The sequence below is a fragment of the Chelonoidis abingdonii genome, chromosome 1, assembly GCF_003597395.2.
Source record: "Chelonoidis abingdonii isolate Lonesome George chromosome 1, CheloAbing_2.0, whole genome shotgun sequence".
Lineage (NCBI taxonomy): Eukaryota > Metazoa > Chordata > Testudines > Testudinidae > Chelonoidis > Chelonoidis abingdonii.
The window spans coordinates 229138160-229153927 of record NC_133769.1 but is presented as its reverse complement, the minus strand read 5'-3'; the positions used below and the strand labels follow the sequence as shown (position 1 = coordinate 229153927).

Genomic DNA, 15768 nt, shown 5'->3' with positions numbered 1-15768 from the left:
ATACTTCTGGTTCCAAATGATGTGCGTGGTTGACTGGTCAGTTCATAACTTTGGTGTTCGTAACTCTGAGGTTCTCCCGTACCTATGTGGGGAATAAATATTTAATAAGCTCTTCAATCTAGCAGAGAAAGTTAGAACACGATTCAATGGCCGGAGATTGAAGCTAGACAAATTCAGACTGGAAATAAGGTATACATTTTTAACAGTGAGTAATTAACTATGGAAACAATTTACCAAAGGTCATGGTGGAGTCTCCATCGCTGACAATTTTTAAATCAAGATTGGAGAGTTTTCTAAAAGATATGTTCTAAGAATTATTTTTGAGAAGTTCTATGGTTTGTGTTATATAGGAACCCAGACCAGACAGTCACATTGGTCCCTTCTGGCCTATGGACTGTATTATAAGTTGTGTAGTACCAAATTGATGGTTTTCCTGTAGTTTTTCTAAGTACCAAAGCACTTAACAGCTGAGAGCTTTCTGATACTGCACTAAATAACATGGATACTCAGAGCATGCAGAGGATGACGAGCCACAATCTAGCCCTTTATTGTCAGTGATCCAATTTGTATATGACAAGTGCTTAAAAAACAGACTCTGGTTTTCAATGTTACAATTTAAGAATCAACATTATGATGTAAAATGCAAATTCTTCCTTGAAGGCTGATTGCAGTTATCCATATGCCCTGTCTAAGTGAAGGAATTTTTGCTCTCTGAATGTTGCCCCTAGCTCCAGAGGGTAGTAATCTGGATTTTAACATCAGTAAACAGATTACTAAACCCCCTTCCTTGTGCTAGTTTCACTGGTCATTGTAATGAGTGTAGAGCCAAGACTCCATTCCCTTCTCATCTATCCTTGCATATCTGCTTGCAAGTAGCAGGGAGAAGCAGGTGCACAATATCACCTCTTATGTCCCCAGACCAGGGGCGGCTCCAGGCGGGAGGCGCTCTGCCAGTCGCTGGGAGGGCGGCAGGCAGGAGGGTCTGCTAGTCCCGCGGCTCCAGTGGACCTCCCGCAGGAGACCCTGCGGAGGCTTTGCTGGTCCCGCAGCTCCAGCGAAGCCCCGGGACCAGCAGACCCTCCGCAGGCACGCCAGCGGCATATCCACCAGAGCCGCGGGACTGGCGACCGGCAGAGCACCTCCTGCAGCATGATGCCATGCTTGGGCCAGCGAAATGTCTAGAGCCACCCCTGCCCCACACCCAGGGTCAGCACCAGACCAAATGGTGCCCCAGGCGAAGAGCATCTTTGGCACCCTATCCCCGCTCCATTTGTTAAACTTTGGAATATCTTATTTTTTATTGCATTTGTCGCCCATTTCAAAACTTTTGATACACAATTTGCATGCATGACTTATCTCCATCATATAAGATGAAAAATTTGCACACTGAGATCTCTAAATCTGCAAGCCCGACACTGCTCACAATCCCAACACGCCAGGCAGTCGCCTGGGTTGTCTGCCCCTAAATCCATCCCTGCCCAGACCCAGATTCCAGAGAAGCTGGACTGGGATGCGTGCTGGGGTCTTATTATCCTTTGCACCCCTTTACAGCCATTCACCCAGGGTACAATCTGGCCCTTAATATATTTTTTGTGTAGCACTGCAATGACAATTTGCAATTTCATATCCGTTTTATTTTTTGTAATACAAAGCTGTACACAGCTAGAACTCGTCATAAGGCCAGATCCTCAGCTCAGATGAAATTAATGGAGCTACGTCAGTTTACACCAGATGAAGATATGGTCTATATTTTTTATCCTTAACATCTGATCCTCCAACTTCTTTCTAATGGGTATTTATCAACACACGAACGTCCACTGTTTTCTTTTTAATAATTGCAGGATAACTGTGAAACTAACTCGGGACCTTTGTGAATCATAAATTAGTTTTATTCCAGTTTATTACATCATCTTGGCTCAGTGATAACTGATGATGCCAAGATATCTTCTAACATTTTTTCTGGTAATAGTATAACTTCAGGATAGTATGTAAAGTTATCTGATTTTTCTTGAGCAACTGTGTAAATCAGACTTTTTTAAAAAAAAAGTTCCAGACTAATGATCTAACCACAGAGGCAATATCTGTTGCTTGTTCAGAAGTTAAATTCAAAGTCTTGGCAGCTCCCAACATACTGTAATAATAACAAAACTTCCATGAACAAACCTGACAAGGGAAAGTGTGCTACCAATTGCACTAGTTGCCTCACTTTCCTAAAGATGCAGATCTCAGGTAGCTGTGACCACCAGCTGTATACATTAGCCAAGCAGAATAGCAACACGCTGACAATCAAATTATAAAAAAGAGTGCTGCAAACAATACAGCAGAATTGATTATCAGCTTAGCAGTGGCAAAAACCACAAATCAATCGACTCCATGATACTTACCGACATTCCTCTTGTCTCTTCAATTAGGTGAGCCATTCTTCATTTCATCTTCTGAAAAAGGATAGTATAACTCCCAGTGCATTTCCCCCCCATGAGAGGTGAAGTGATCCTAGTACACACAGAGCACACTTTTCAAGCTTCAGGGCCTGAAGCAGGGCATGTAAAGCCCTATTTAGTCACCTCAAAGAAAATGTCCATCTGATGTGCTAAATACATGCAGCTGCACTGACATCAATGAGAACAGCACTGTCTTATCTGTAATTAGACTATTGAATTTTAGGTGCCTAAATATAGATTTTTGTGCTAATTTTTAGGCAACTACCTTTGGAAATTTTGGCTACTGTCTGCAAAGCTCTTTTGGATTATTTGGGATTTAAGCTGGTATATAAACAATTATTAAGAGCATCCATTCTATAAAAGGACAGTATAGAACTCCATAATTAATCTAATTGTTTAGCTGCATATACACATTAGCTAGCTATAAAACATACTAACTAAGCCTGTTAGATGCCCAAATGCTGTCTAAATCAGGTGAACACAGTAATGAATAAAACCACTAGGCACTTTTAAAAGACCCCCAAGATAAACGATGTCAAAGGCATCTTATGAATGTGGCCAGTGTGGTTTAAAAAAAAAACAAAAAACCAAACCAAACAACCCTAGAATGAACCTGGAGCAAAAGTTCATGTTCTGCAAGCAACCAATAATTAACACTGTATCTAGAGCTAGATTTAAGAGTAGTGGTAGTGTTTCATGGTACCTTAAACAGTACCTTAGTTACCCTACAATCTAAATGCACTGACTGTCTTTTCCTGAAACTAACATCTAGATAATCTGAAAAATCATACAGTCCTAAACAATCTTTCCTAAAAATTTCACACTGCGCATTACTCCTAAAGATCATATAACTCCTCTGTTGAGCTTGAGCTCTGTCATGGTTCCAGAGAAGGTAACAGGAGTTCAAGCAATGTATGGCATATTGCATTCATGTCATTGAAGTAGCCAGCAGAGGACTCCTCTCCTTGTTAGCAACTCTAGAGTCCATTTTGATCAAGATGTACCCTGGCATGTTAGAATCTGAGGTTTGTGGTCCACACCTCTGCTTTTAATACTCTGTGTATATCAAAAATCTTAAATAAAAACAGTCAGCCAACATAAAAAAGGGCAGCCTGTGTCGGAGTTAGATACACCCCATCATGGGATGTTGGGTCGAGGAAAACAAAAATTGGGAACCAGCAGCTCCGGTGGCAAAAGTCACTAGGACTGTCACCTGTCTGCATGGCAACAGGCTCTAATGGCTAGAGTCAATAGGGCTTCCCTAGCTTCTAGGTTGCACAGCCTTACAGCCCAAGTCCTTAAAGCTGCCCTCTGGGCAGTTGTGCCCAACCTCATGGGCAGTGCCTGCACCCAGCAGTAGATGCAGGTCAGGATAGGGGGACCTGGGCCCATCCTATTCCACCAGGCCTTGACACAGGGCCTGGGAAACAAGTAATCCTTGACTTAGATTTAGGTTCCCAGTCCAACAATCACAATCCCTGGGCCACTTCCTTGTTTCCTGCTCCATCAGTTCCCCTGGAGATGGCAGCTCGCCATTCCCGGAGTTGGTGGGGGGGTTCAACATCAATTCAGCCTGTTTAGCCTCCACTGTCCAGAACTCCAGCAACTAGTAGCCCAAAGGGCTAGCTTGCCTCTATTATATTCATTGCTTTCCATTATATTTGGCAGTAATGCAAGGAATCTACAGGCATGTGTCCTGTAAGACATTAGCAAAGTTAGCAAAAGGCTTGAGGCCTGTGAACTTTGAGCAGATAAACAGCACACAGGAAACCCCAAGTATTGGGGAGCTGAAAATAGTGTTTAAGGGGAATTGCTGACCCCACAGATACATGATCCAACCACAAGAGTGTCATGGCAATGAACTGATGTATGTAACAGGAACATGAACTACATCCGCAGATATCTAACCACAAGAGAGCCATGGTAATGAATTGACTAATATGATAATAAGTTGAGATCATTGCTATACTAACCTATAGGAGAAGGACACACCAAATCAATAAATTAAAAAAAAGGGGAAAATCTCTTACTGGATATGCATCAAGCATAGTGGCATCAGCGTAACATGTTATAAAAGTTGCATCCCAGCCTAAGGGTGGTAGGGGAAAGGAGATGTAGCCCTTGAGAGGTGCCACAATGATGGCCACTGGTGATAAGGGGGAAGGAGATGGTGATGAGGAAGATAATGGCTAATATTTCAGGTTGTTCTACAGGAGGTGGTGTGAGTATATGGATGTGCAGATGTATATTCTGTAGTATCTCTATCTACCTAATGCATTGGAGTGTTTGTGACTGTGGCCTCGTCTACACTACACATTTAAATCAATTTAAACAACGTTAAATCGATTTAACGCTGTACCCGTCCACACTACAACGCTGTTTATATAGATATAAAGAGCACTTTATATCGATTTCTGTACTCCTCCCAGACGAGAGGAGTAGCGCTAAAATCGATATAAACATATCGGATTTAGGGTTAGTGTGGACGGAAATCGACGTTATTGGCCTCCGGGCGGGGTATCCCACAGTGCACCACTGACCGCTCTGGAAACAGCAATCTGAACTCGGAATGGCAGCGGAGCAGGTAAAACAGAAAAGTCCCCGCGAACTTTTGAATTACATTTCCTGTTTGCCCAGCGTGGAGGCTCTGATCACACGGGTGGCGATGCAGTCCCAAATCCAAAAAGAGCTACCAGCATGGACCGTACGGGAGATACTGGATCTGATCGCTTTATGGGGAGACAATCTGTTCTATCAGAGCTCCGTTACAGAAGACGAAATGCCAAAGCGTTTGAAAAAAAATCTCCAGGCTACACAGTGCTGCATGACAAGCTGTAAACGGAAAGCCAAGAATCAAAATGGACGCTCATGGAGGGAGGGAGGGGGTACTGAGGACTCCAGCTATCCCACAGTCCACAGCAGTCTCTGAAAAAGTATTTGCATTCTTGGCTGAGCTCCCAATGTCTGTAGGTTCAAACACAGTGTCTGGCGTGGTTCAGGGAATAGCTCCTCAGTTTCTTTCCCCCCCACCACCACGTGAAAGAAAAGGGAAAGAAATCATTTCTTGACTTTTTTCAATGTCACCCTATGTGTACTGAATGCTGCTGGTAGACGCGATGCTGCAGCAGTGAAGAGCAGTATCTGCTCCTCTCTCCCTCCCCGGTGGTAGACGGTGCAATATGACTGATATCCATTCATCGCCATCAGCCCGTGAGTGCTCCTGGCTGGCCTTAGGTGAGGCTGGCCAGGTTCGAGGGGGGGCGCCTGGGTAAAAATGGGAATGACTCCCAGTTATTACCCAGTAGATGGTACAGAACAGCTGGTAACCGTCTTCCTCATAGCAACGTGGGGGCTGAGCTTCAATCAGCCCCCCTCCCTTTCCTGTGTAAAGAAAAGATTCTGTACTGCCTGGACTGTCATAGCAGCAGCATGCTGGGCTCCTCTCCCCGCACCGCTTATTGTCCTGCCTGGACTGTCATAGCCCCGGGAAGGCTGCCTCCCCCTCATTTTATCTCACAACAAGTCTCTGTTTTCTTATTTCCTGCATTCTTTATAACTTCATGACACAAATGGGGGGGACACTGCCACGGTAGCCAGGAAGGTTGGGGGAGGAGGGAAGCAACGGGTGGGGTTGTTGCAGGGGCACCCCCTGTGAATACTGACATGGAGCAGCTGTGCTCTGATACACTGGTCCTCTAGTACACTTGCCCCTTATTCTAGGCAGGACTGACTCTATTTTTTAGAAACCATAAAGGAGGAGGGATTGACTCGGGGAGTCATTCCCAATTTTGCTTTTGCGTGCCCCGGCCGATCTCAGCCAGGGGCACTCATGATAGCAGTGGAGACAGTACAGAGGGGAGAGATAACCGTCATCTCATTGCCAGTTTACTCCGGCAGTAGACGGTACAGAACGACTGGTAACCATCTCTGCTATCATGCAAAAGCAAATGAATGCTGCTGTGTAGCGCTGGAAGTATCGCCTCTGTCCGTGGCATCCAGACACACATACGGTGCCGGAAAAAAAAAAAAAGCTGAACGGGCTCCATGGTGCCGTGCTATGGCGTCTGCCAGGGCAATCCAGGGAAAAACGGCGCGAAAAGGATTGTCAGCTGTTGTTTCCCGGAGGAAGGAATGACTGACGACATTTACCCACGAACCACCCGCGACAATGATTCAACCCAGAATTCCAAGGGCGGGGGAGACTGCGGGAACTATGGGATAGCTACGGAATAGCTACCCACAATGCAACGCTTCAGAAATCGAGACGCTAGCCTCGGACCATGGACGCACACAACGCCGATTACTGTGCCTAGTGTGTGGCCGCGTGAAATCGAATTTATAATATCAGTTTTATGAAACCGATTTTAGCTAATTTGATATTATCGCATAGTGTAGACGTGGCCTATGCTAAATGTATTGATAAGCTAGTTGTAAATATAGAAGAGCTTCTATAGTGTGTCTGTTGCAGCTGGTCACAGGGGTTCCCAACTATATCATCATTTGAATAATGCTGGGCCTGATCTTGGGACAAGAACCTGTCAAGCCTCAAAGCTGAAGATAATTTAAAAGATAATTGGGGATTCCTAAGTAAACAATATAATTTAATTTATAGATCAGGCTACAAACTCCCTGGCAGAAGCCTGCAGCATGCATCTGCTCTCCTTCTCAGTCAGCCCCAACTCAGCTGAGCTGCTGCCTTTTGTATCCTATCTCCAGTTGGAGCATGCCCAGCTGGGTGAGGGAGTGTGGCCTCTTCAGCCAATATTGTGTGGTCAGTCCTAGCTGGGCCAGTATGGGGTAGATACACCATGTCGCAGGCTTTATGAGGGGAAGTCTACTTCATGGGGGTCTTATAAATTATAATTTTTAATCATGTTTACATTTTCAATCAACATATGGTACCAACTTTGGTTCTTGTTCAGATTTCTTGGGACAGATCCTTAGCTGATTAAAATAAGCATACATCCATTGACTTCAATGGAGCTATTCCGATTTACATGAGCTGAAGATTTGGGCCCTGGTATCCATATGGCAAACTTATTCTAAAAAGTTTTCTGGCCAATATATATTTTATGTTTACTTTCATAATCTTCAGGGGTTTATTTCTTTTAGAAAGATACACACGAGGTATTATAACAGCACAGGTTATGACACTATAAGTTTCAGTTGTGTCAGCATTTCCATTCTAGTTCTTTACTTTCAGGTGTTTATTACTAACCTCTAAAATTTGGCAGGGAAACTGTTATCCCTGGAGTGAGGTGGGTTTTTTTGTTGTTGTTGTTTTGAAAACATGTGAGAAAATGTGTCCCTTTTATATTATGAAACACACACCAAAAAAAAATTGTGCTTTCTACTTTTTGTTGTTTAAAAATGCTTGAAAGACTGTTAATCTATAACAGTGATGGGCAACCCGAAGCTGCACACTACTCATCAGGGTAATCCCCTGGTGGGCTGTGAGACCATTTGTTTACATTGACCATCCGCAGGCACAGCCGCCCGCAGCTTCCAGTGGCCGCGGTTCACCATTCATGGCCAATGGGCGCTGCAGGAAAGCAGCACGGGCTGCAAGGACATCCTGGCCGCCACGTCCCGCAGCTCCCATTGGCTGGGAACGGTGAACTGCGGCCACTGGGAGTTGCGGGCGGCTGTGCCTGCAGATGGTCAATGTAAACAAACTGTCTCGCGGCCTGCCAGTGGATTATCCTGACGGTCCGCAGGTTGCCCATCACTGATCTATAATGTAAGCTAATGTTTCAAGATATCTAGGTTTTGGGTAGAAAATAAAAAGGACAGCACCCTAATGAACATTTGTATTATTTACTATTTGTATTATGGTAGTATTTAGAAGCCACAGTGGTGGATCAGGATGACATTGCACTAGCTGCTGTACAAATGCAGAAAAAAATGATTGTTTTCATAATTAGAAACATTTTCGGTTAATTATACTCAATCTGATAAGTGATCAGCATCCATATGTAACACCTGGGAGGGGAGCATTCAAGCCCATATTTTAAAGGTATTTAGGCATTGCTGCACTCAGCATTGCAACGCCTAACAGATTTAAGAGCCTAAATCTCATTTTCAAAAGGGATTTAGGTATTTTGGAGCCAAAATCCCATCAACAGTTCAATGCCTAAATGCCTAAATCCCTTTGAACGTGAGATTTAGTCTCATTGAGTGTAACAATGCCTAAATACCTTTAAATATCTGGGCCTCAGACCCATTCCAATATCTGCGTAAATCACATACATTTGGGAGAGGCAGGGCAGGACTGTACAAACTGAACAGCTGCATCTTACTGTCTCATGTGACTGTCTCATAAATAAACTAGAGAAATATAGCCTAGAGATGAACCTACTCTAATGTTACTGCACAACTGGCTGGAAAACCATACTCAGAGTAGTTATGAGTGGGTCACAATTGAGCTGGAAGGGTATATCAAGCAAGATTCCACAGGAATCTGTTCTGAGTCCGGTTTTATTCAATATCTTCATAAATGAGTTGGATAATGGCATACAGAGTTTGCAGATGATTCCAACCTGGGAGAAGTACTTGCAATCTCTCCCAGGTTGGAATCATCCGCAAACTCTGTGTGCCATTATCCAACTAATTTTTGAAGATATTGAATAAAACCGGACTCAAAACAGATTCCTGTGTCTTGGAAGACAGGATTATAATTCAAAATGATCTTGACAAGATGAAAAAATGGTCTGAATTATAGAGGATGAAACTCAACAAGGACAAATGCAAAGTACTCCACTTAGGAAGGAATAATCAATCACACACACAAATACAAAATGAGAAATGACTGCCTAGGAATGAGGGAGTACTGCCGAAAAGGATCCGGGGGTTATAATTGATCACAAACTAGCTATGAGTCAACACTGTTGCAAAAAAAGGGAACACCATTCTGGGATGTATTAGCAGGAGCGTTATAAGCAAGACACAAGTAATTCTTCCACTCTACTCCATGCTGATAAGGTCTCAGCTAGAGAATTGTGTCCAGTTCTGGATACTGCACTTCAGGAAAGATGTAGACAAATTGGAGAAAGTCCAGAGGAGATAAACAAAAATGATTGAAGGTCTAGAAAACATGACCTATGAAGAAAGATTGAAAAAATGGGTTTGTTTAGTCTGGAGAAGAGAAAATTGAGGAGTGATATGATAGTCTTCAAGTGTGTAAAAGATTGTTATGAAGAGGAAGGTGATAAATTATTCTCCTTAACCACTGAGGATAGGACAAGAAGGAATGGGCTAAATTGCAGCAAGGGAGATTCAGGGCCGCCCAGAGGATTCAGGGGCCCTGGGGCAAAGTGGGTGAGCTGCGGCGCTTGTACTTACCCGGCAGCAGTCCGGGTCTTTGGCAGCATTTTGGTGGTGGGGGGCCCTTCAGTCATTCTGTGTCTTCGGCAGCACTGAAGGGCCCCCCACCACCAAAATGCTGCTGAAGACCAGGGCTGTCACCGGGCCAGGGCTCATGGGGCTCTGCGGGGTCTGGGGCATGGGGCAAATTGCCCTGCTTGCCCTCCCCACTCTCTGGGCAACTCTGGGGAGATTTAGGTTAGACATTAGGAATTTTTTCCTAAACTATAAGGGTAGTTAAGCACGGGAACAAATTACCTAGGGAAATTGTTGAATCTTCATCACTGGAGGTTTTTAAGAACAGGTTAGGAAAACACCTGTCAAGGAAGGTGTAGATAATATTTTTTCCTGACTCAAAGAACTGGACTAGATGCAAAGAACTGGACTAGATGACCTCTTGAAGTCCCTTCCAGTTCTGTATTTCTACAATTCTATGATCTTGTTCAAATATATTAGACTTTTTCATTTCTCCTAGCTAAATCAGGATTTAGAGCACAATTTGGTGAGGTGTTGAATACTGATTCCAATTCAGCAAAGCACTTGAGCATGTGAGTAATTCCATTAAGGTCAATGGAAACACTAACCAGCTTAAAGTTAAAATGTGCTCATGTGCTTATTGGATCAGGGTCAAAGTGCTCAGAGCTTTGCAGTATCAAACTTGGAGCCTGTTTTGGAGGTGTGGGTTTTGTTTTTCTAGTGTCCAGGCTTTCCTAGCCCCATTTAGAATTCTTCTGTGAAGAAACTCAATGTATTTTTTTTTCTGATTCTCTTCAGTAAAAGCCAACCAAACAAAAACAAGCTATACTTTTTTTTTAAATGACCAGATCCCCAAAATTAATACAAATATTTCTCTAGGGAAACAAACATATAATAAAGCACCAAAATATTTACTTAGTTAAGCAGACTAGTTGGCAGGACATTTCTAAGTGTTATGTATAGGTGAACCAAAGATCTGTTATATAAACCATGATAATAAGCTTGGCATAGATACATTGATAGATTTGTTACCAGTAAATCAGCAACAATAATAATTTCAAATAAAAAGGTTTGACACAGGACTCTAAAATTTCCTAGTGTAAGTTCAAAAGGAGTCCCCAACTCCTAAAGAGCAGTCTGTAAGGAAGTTAAAATATTGGTTATGGTCAGGAAAATGACTACTGTGATAGCAATTAAAAAGCCAACATCTTGCCAGACCATGGCATCTGAGACATGAAAATGGACCAGGTTCTTCTGATACTCTTGAACACATTGGGTATTAACTTTACTCCTCCAGAAGTCCCATTGAAATTGATGGGGCTGCTTTTGGAATAAAATACTATTCAATATGACAGGTTTCAGAGTAGCAGCCATGTTAATCTGTATCCACAAAAAGAACAGGAGTACTTGTGACACCTTAGAGACTAACAAATTTATTTCAGCATGAGCTTTCGTGGGCTACAGCCCATTTCTTCGGATGCAATCAATATGAGTAATGCTATCAGAATCTCATCTAAAGTAAAAAAAAAAACACTCTGGTACCTCTGATATCACAGCATGGTAACTATTGGTAACTGTTGACTCCATAACAATAATTGCTGTAGATACAATTTTTATCTTCTCAAAAGATCTCTTCCTTGTATTTTTCCTAAGTTAGCCTGCTTACATTACTTTCAAATATAAGTTATTACCACTATAATCCTGTTAGCACTACAGGGCCAATACAGCTGTAGAAGAATGAGCAGGATTCTTTTCTGGCTTGCTGTTCAACATGAAAGTCATGACTTGGGCCTAATGCTTTGAGTGAGGACTAAGCATCAGGAATGGTGTTTACATACATTTATCCATAGTATTTTTTTAAAAAATAAAGTCGGAGGGAAACAATATGTATATTGGACCCGACTTTCTGCGCAGTTAACCTTAATGTCAACGAAGTTGTCAAATATATTTCAGTTACAGAATCCTTATGACTATTAGTGTTGTGCAAGGCAAAAAATCCCACTTGGACATGCATCTCCCAGTCTGACCTTTGAAGGTAGGGAGAGAACATTTTTTTTTAATTTTTATTTGTAAATTAAGTAAGCTGGATGCTAAAGTTATTGATTCTATCATGCCATTCATTTTTAAGCAGAGGTCTCCATTTATCCGACTGGGGAGCTCTGTTTAAAAGTGGATCTATCTGTCTTATCTCTGTCCATCTGTTCAGGCAATTATGGCAAAGTATGGTTCACTGAGAGGCAATATAAATGAATTCCTCCAATTTGTCCCCTTCAAGAGAGCACTTAAGTTCAGCAATATCGAGAAGAGATATTGCAGGAAATCCAATCCTTCCTATCTACAAATATCCATGAGCCTGTGATGCTAATAGCCCATTAACATTTATATTCAGATAACAATCTGAAGGAAAATAATTACCTCTTCTCTACTGTTCTGTCTGTGAGTTGCAGGTATGCATAATTAAATATTGGATAAAGGAGAGTTCAAAGACTATTTACACATTTTGTACTCTGTGCTGCTAATCCAATTGCTCTGTGTGGTATTGTTTGGCAGCATGGCTGCTCTCATTGGGAACTAGACTAGCTCAAATTCAGTAAATTGAGTTGCAGTGAAGACAAAGCCCTGAGGGATGATATCTGAAGGCTATTTATATATTCTCAACTCTTGCAGCTAGCTATCATTGTTATTCTAGTTGAATTATTGGTTGCAAATAAACCTTTTTTCCGTTTATGGTTAATTCACAAACTGATCCCAATGTCTACAAACATTTGTTACTGCTAAATATGTGCCCAATAGTTGATGCACACAAATTTCAACCATTTTTTTTTTTTTTTAGGAAATGTTTGACTATTGGCTGTTCACTGTAAATAATTAGTCTCTTCTGTCTCGTGATATTGTCCCAACTTTCTCACTGAACAATCAAAACATTTTAAACAGGAGAATAATGGACGAAGAATAGCAAATAATGAATAAACCACCCATACGACATTTTAAAAACAACCTCACATGGTACCAGATGAACATGTGAACACATCTTCTATAAAAGATGACACCTGCTTGTGGAACAGAGCATCTAAAGTTACATTCCATTATGACTACTGGAAGAGGAAATGGCTTACAAGATTCATAGATTTATTATTTTTAAATGAAAGTATATGAGTGCTTTATAACATATCACGACCAACACTCTGTCTCCTTCATTAGAACATGCATGGCCAGTTTGGGTGTTCCCAGTTTCGCCGCAGTGTCTTATTCATGCTGATTACATAACGACAATTTCATAATTGCATGAAAATTTTGTGTGTGCAGGGGTTAACATCAGCTTCTTACTGGTCTGTTTTTCCCAAGGACCTGCAGATAATGTGAAATCTGTGGTTAAATTATTAACTATAAATATGAAATGAATCAGTGCAAGGCTCATAGTTGACGTAACAACCGCACAAAACATTTTAAATCTTAGAACACATATGAATTCTATATGGGGAACTGCATCTAGTGGGAAATAGACCAATATAAAGGGCCCTTGAAACAAACACTAAGTGCAAACCAAATGTAAATGCTTTCAGAATCCGCTATTTATTTTTTTAGCAAGTATTAACAGCTTTACCAATCCTTGCCCTGTAAAGATCAGAAATAACCATTGCAACTGTGAGCTTTTGTTTAAAGAGACATTATACAGGAATATAGTCATCAGATGTTCCTATTTAATAGGGTGTTATGATATTACAGAGAGCATCATTACACCTATGACGTGGTTTCTAGTGATTTTATTGAACTGAGTGAAATCTCTGATTACATATATTTAAAAGATTAGGCATGTCTATCAAATGTTAACATTCAAAAAAACTGAATGGCTTTGCTGATTTTTTTTGTTGTTTTTGCACGCTGCGTAGACAGACTCACACTAGCAGGGCTTGAGCTAGCTTGCTAAAAATAACTGTGCGAATGTTGCAGCTTGGGTAGCAACTCAGACACTCAAGCCCGCCAGATCCCCTGGGTCTGAGCTTGGGTGGCCAGCCCTAGATTCAACAAGAGCTGCAACATCCACACCACTATTTTTAACATGCCTGCTCGGGCTTTGCCAGAGCAAATCTGTCTATCAGCTGCAGTGCGGATGTACCTTTGGTACCTATTTATCCTCTGCTTATTTCTGCTTATTCCGCTGGGTATGTAATTGGTGTTAATATTTCCATAACATCAACCTCCCATATTTTTGAACCATTCCTCTAAAATTGGACTTTTCTTTTCAGAATCATTTTTTAAAACACAAATTTAATTAATCACTTTGAGATTCATTTAAAATCTTATGTCTATTTTTTTCTATGGTAATTCTGAAAGATTAATTTAAACATTAATCAATCATAGAGTAAACAAAGACAGCACATAAAATATTCCCTAATGGACCAATGTTTGTCTATTAGCTGAAATGACATGAAAAATCCATAGTTACTCTATTGTTCAGTAAAATCAGCATCTTTTAATGGTATTACCAATTCTTTTCCATGGCAAGGAAATGGTATTTTGCACATAGCTCCATTTGTTCTACATAATACATATGCCATTAATATGCTAATGACTAAATATTTACTTACTACATTCTTCCCCTATATTACTAGTTCAATCTATTATTTACACAGTCATATGATTTGAAACTGTTACACAGAGGGATTATCAATGATTAACTAAATTACTTTGGGCTAGGCTCTATCCTCTCAAGAATCCCACTGAGGGTAGGAAAACTGATAAATGTTTTCAAAAAGGATAAATGCTTTTTAGTGAGCATGTATAGAAAAATTATCCCCCTTAACTCGACAGAAACCTTCCTCTGACCAGCAAAAGCCAGTCTTGGTCAAAAAATCTGAAACCCAAAAATTTTCACCCAAAACTGAAAATATTTCAGTTTTTGGCCAATTTTTTTTCATGATTTCAGGTTTCCAACAAAAATTAGAAAGATCTCCAGGAAAGCAGACATTATCTGCCAAAATGTGTTTATTCAAACACCCAATTTTCTGTCTGCCCCCCCCAAAAAGTTTCACAGGAAAGTTTTTGATCAGCCCTTGAGCGCATGAATTAGTGCCTAAAGGCGATGACACCCAGGGGTGAATATAAGGCTACGTCTACACTACAGGATAATTCCAAATGATATTAAACCGGTTTTATAAAACAGATATTATAAATTCGATTTCACGCGGCCACACTAGGCACAGTAATTCGGCGTTGTGCGTCCATGGTCCGAGGCTAGCGTTGATTTCTGGAGTGTTTCATTGTGGGTAGCTATTCCATAGCTATCCCATAGTTCCCGCAGTCTCCCCTACCCCTTGGATTCTGGGTTGAAATCCATTTGTCGCGAGGTGGTTCTGGGTAAATGGTCACAGTCATTCCTTCCTCGAGGGAAACACAAGCAGACACATCCTCATTCGGCCCTTTTTCCCTGGATTGCCCTGCAGCACGCCATAAGCGACGGCCAACCATAGAGCCATCAGCTTGTTTTTTCTTACAGTCACTGTATGTGTACTGCGATGCGGACAGAAGGCGATACCTCAACGCTACCACAGCAGCATACATTTGCTTGCATGATAGACAGAGATGGTTACCAGTGTGTCTGGAAACGTCTCTGCCGGAGGTAAATGGGCAATGAGAACGACGGTTATCTTCTTCCCCTCGTACGGTCTGCTTGCTATCATGAGTCGCCCTGGCTGCAGATCGGCGGGGGCGGCCCAAAAGCAAAATGGAATGCCTGCCCGAGTCAATCCCTGCTTTAGGGTTTCTAAAAATAGGTCAGTCCGCCAAGATTGGGGCAAGTGTACTAGAGACGCTTATCAGAAATCACAGCTGCTCTGTGTCAGTATCCACAGGAGAGTGGCCCTGCAACAACCCAGCATTCTGTCCCTCCTCCCCCCACCTTCTGGGCTACAGTGCAGGTCCCGCCCAGTTTGTGTCATGAAGTTATTAAAGAATGCAGGGAATTAAGAAACCACTGAGTTTTTAGTGA

At 41.8% G+C, this 15768-nt stretch overlaps 1 long non-coding RNA gene across 1 annotated transcript in view; it reads left to right on the top strand.

Moving 5' to 3' along the window:
• The first annotated feature begins 4530 nt into the window (after positions 1-4530).
• Positions 4531-15768, top strand: part of LOC142046305 (uncharacterized) — a 28516-nt gene continuing 17278 nt past the window's right edge. Inside the window, exons 1-2 of the long non-coding RNA XR_012655189.1 lie at positions 4531-4662; positions 7645-7699. This is a non-coding gene — a long non-coding RNA (uncharacterized LOC142046305). The remainder of the gene's footprint in view (positions 4663-7644; positions 7700-15768) is intronic.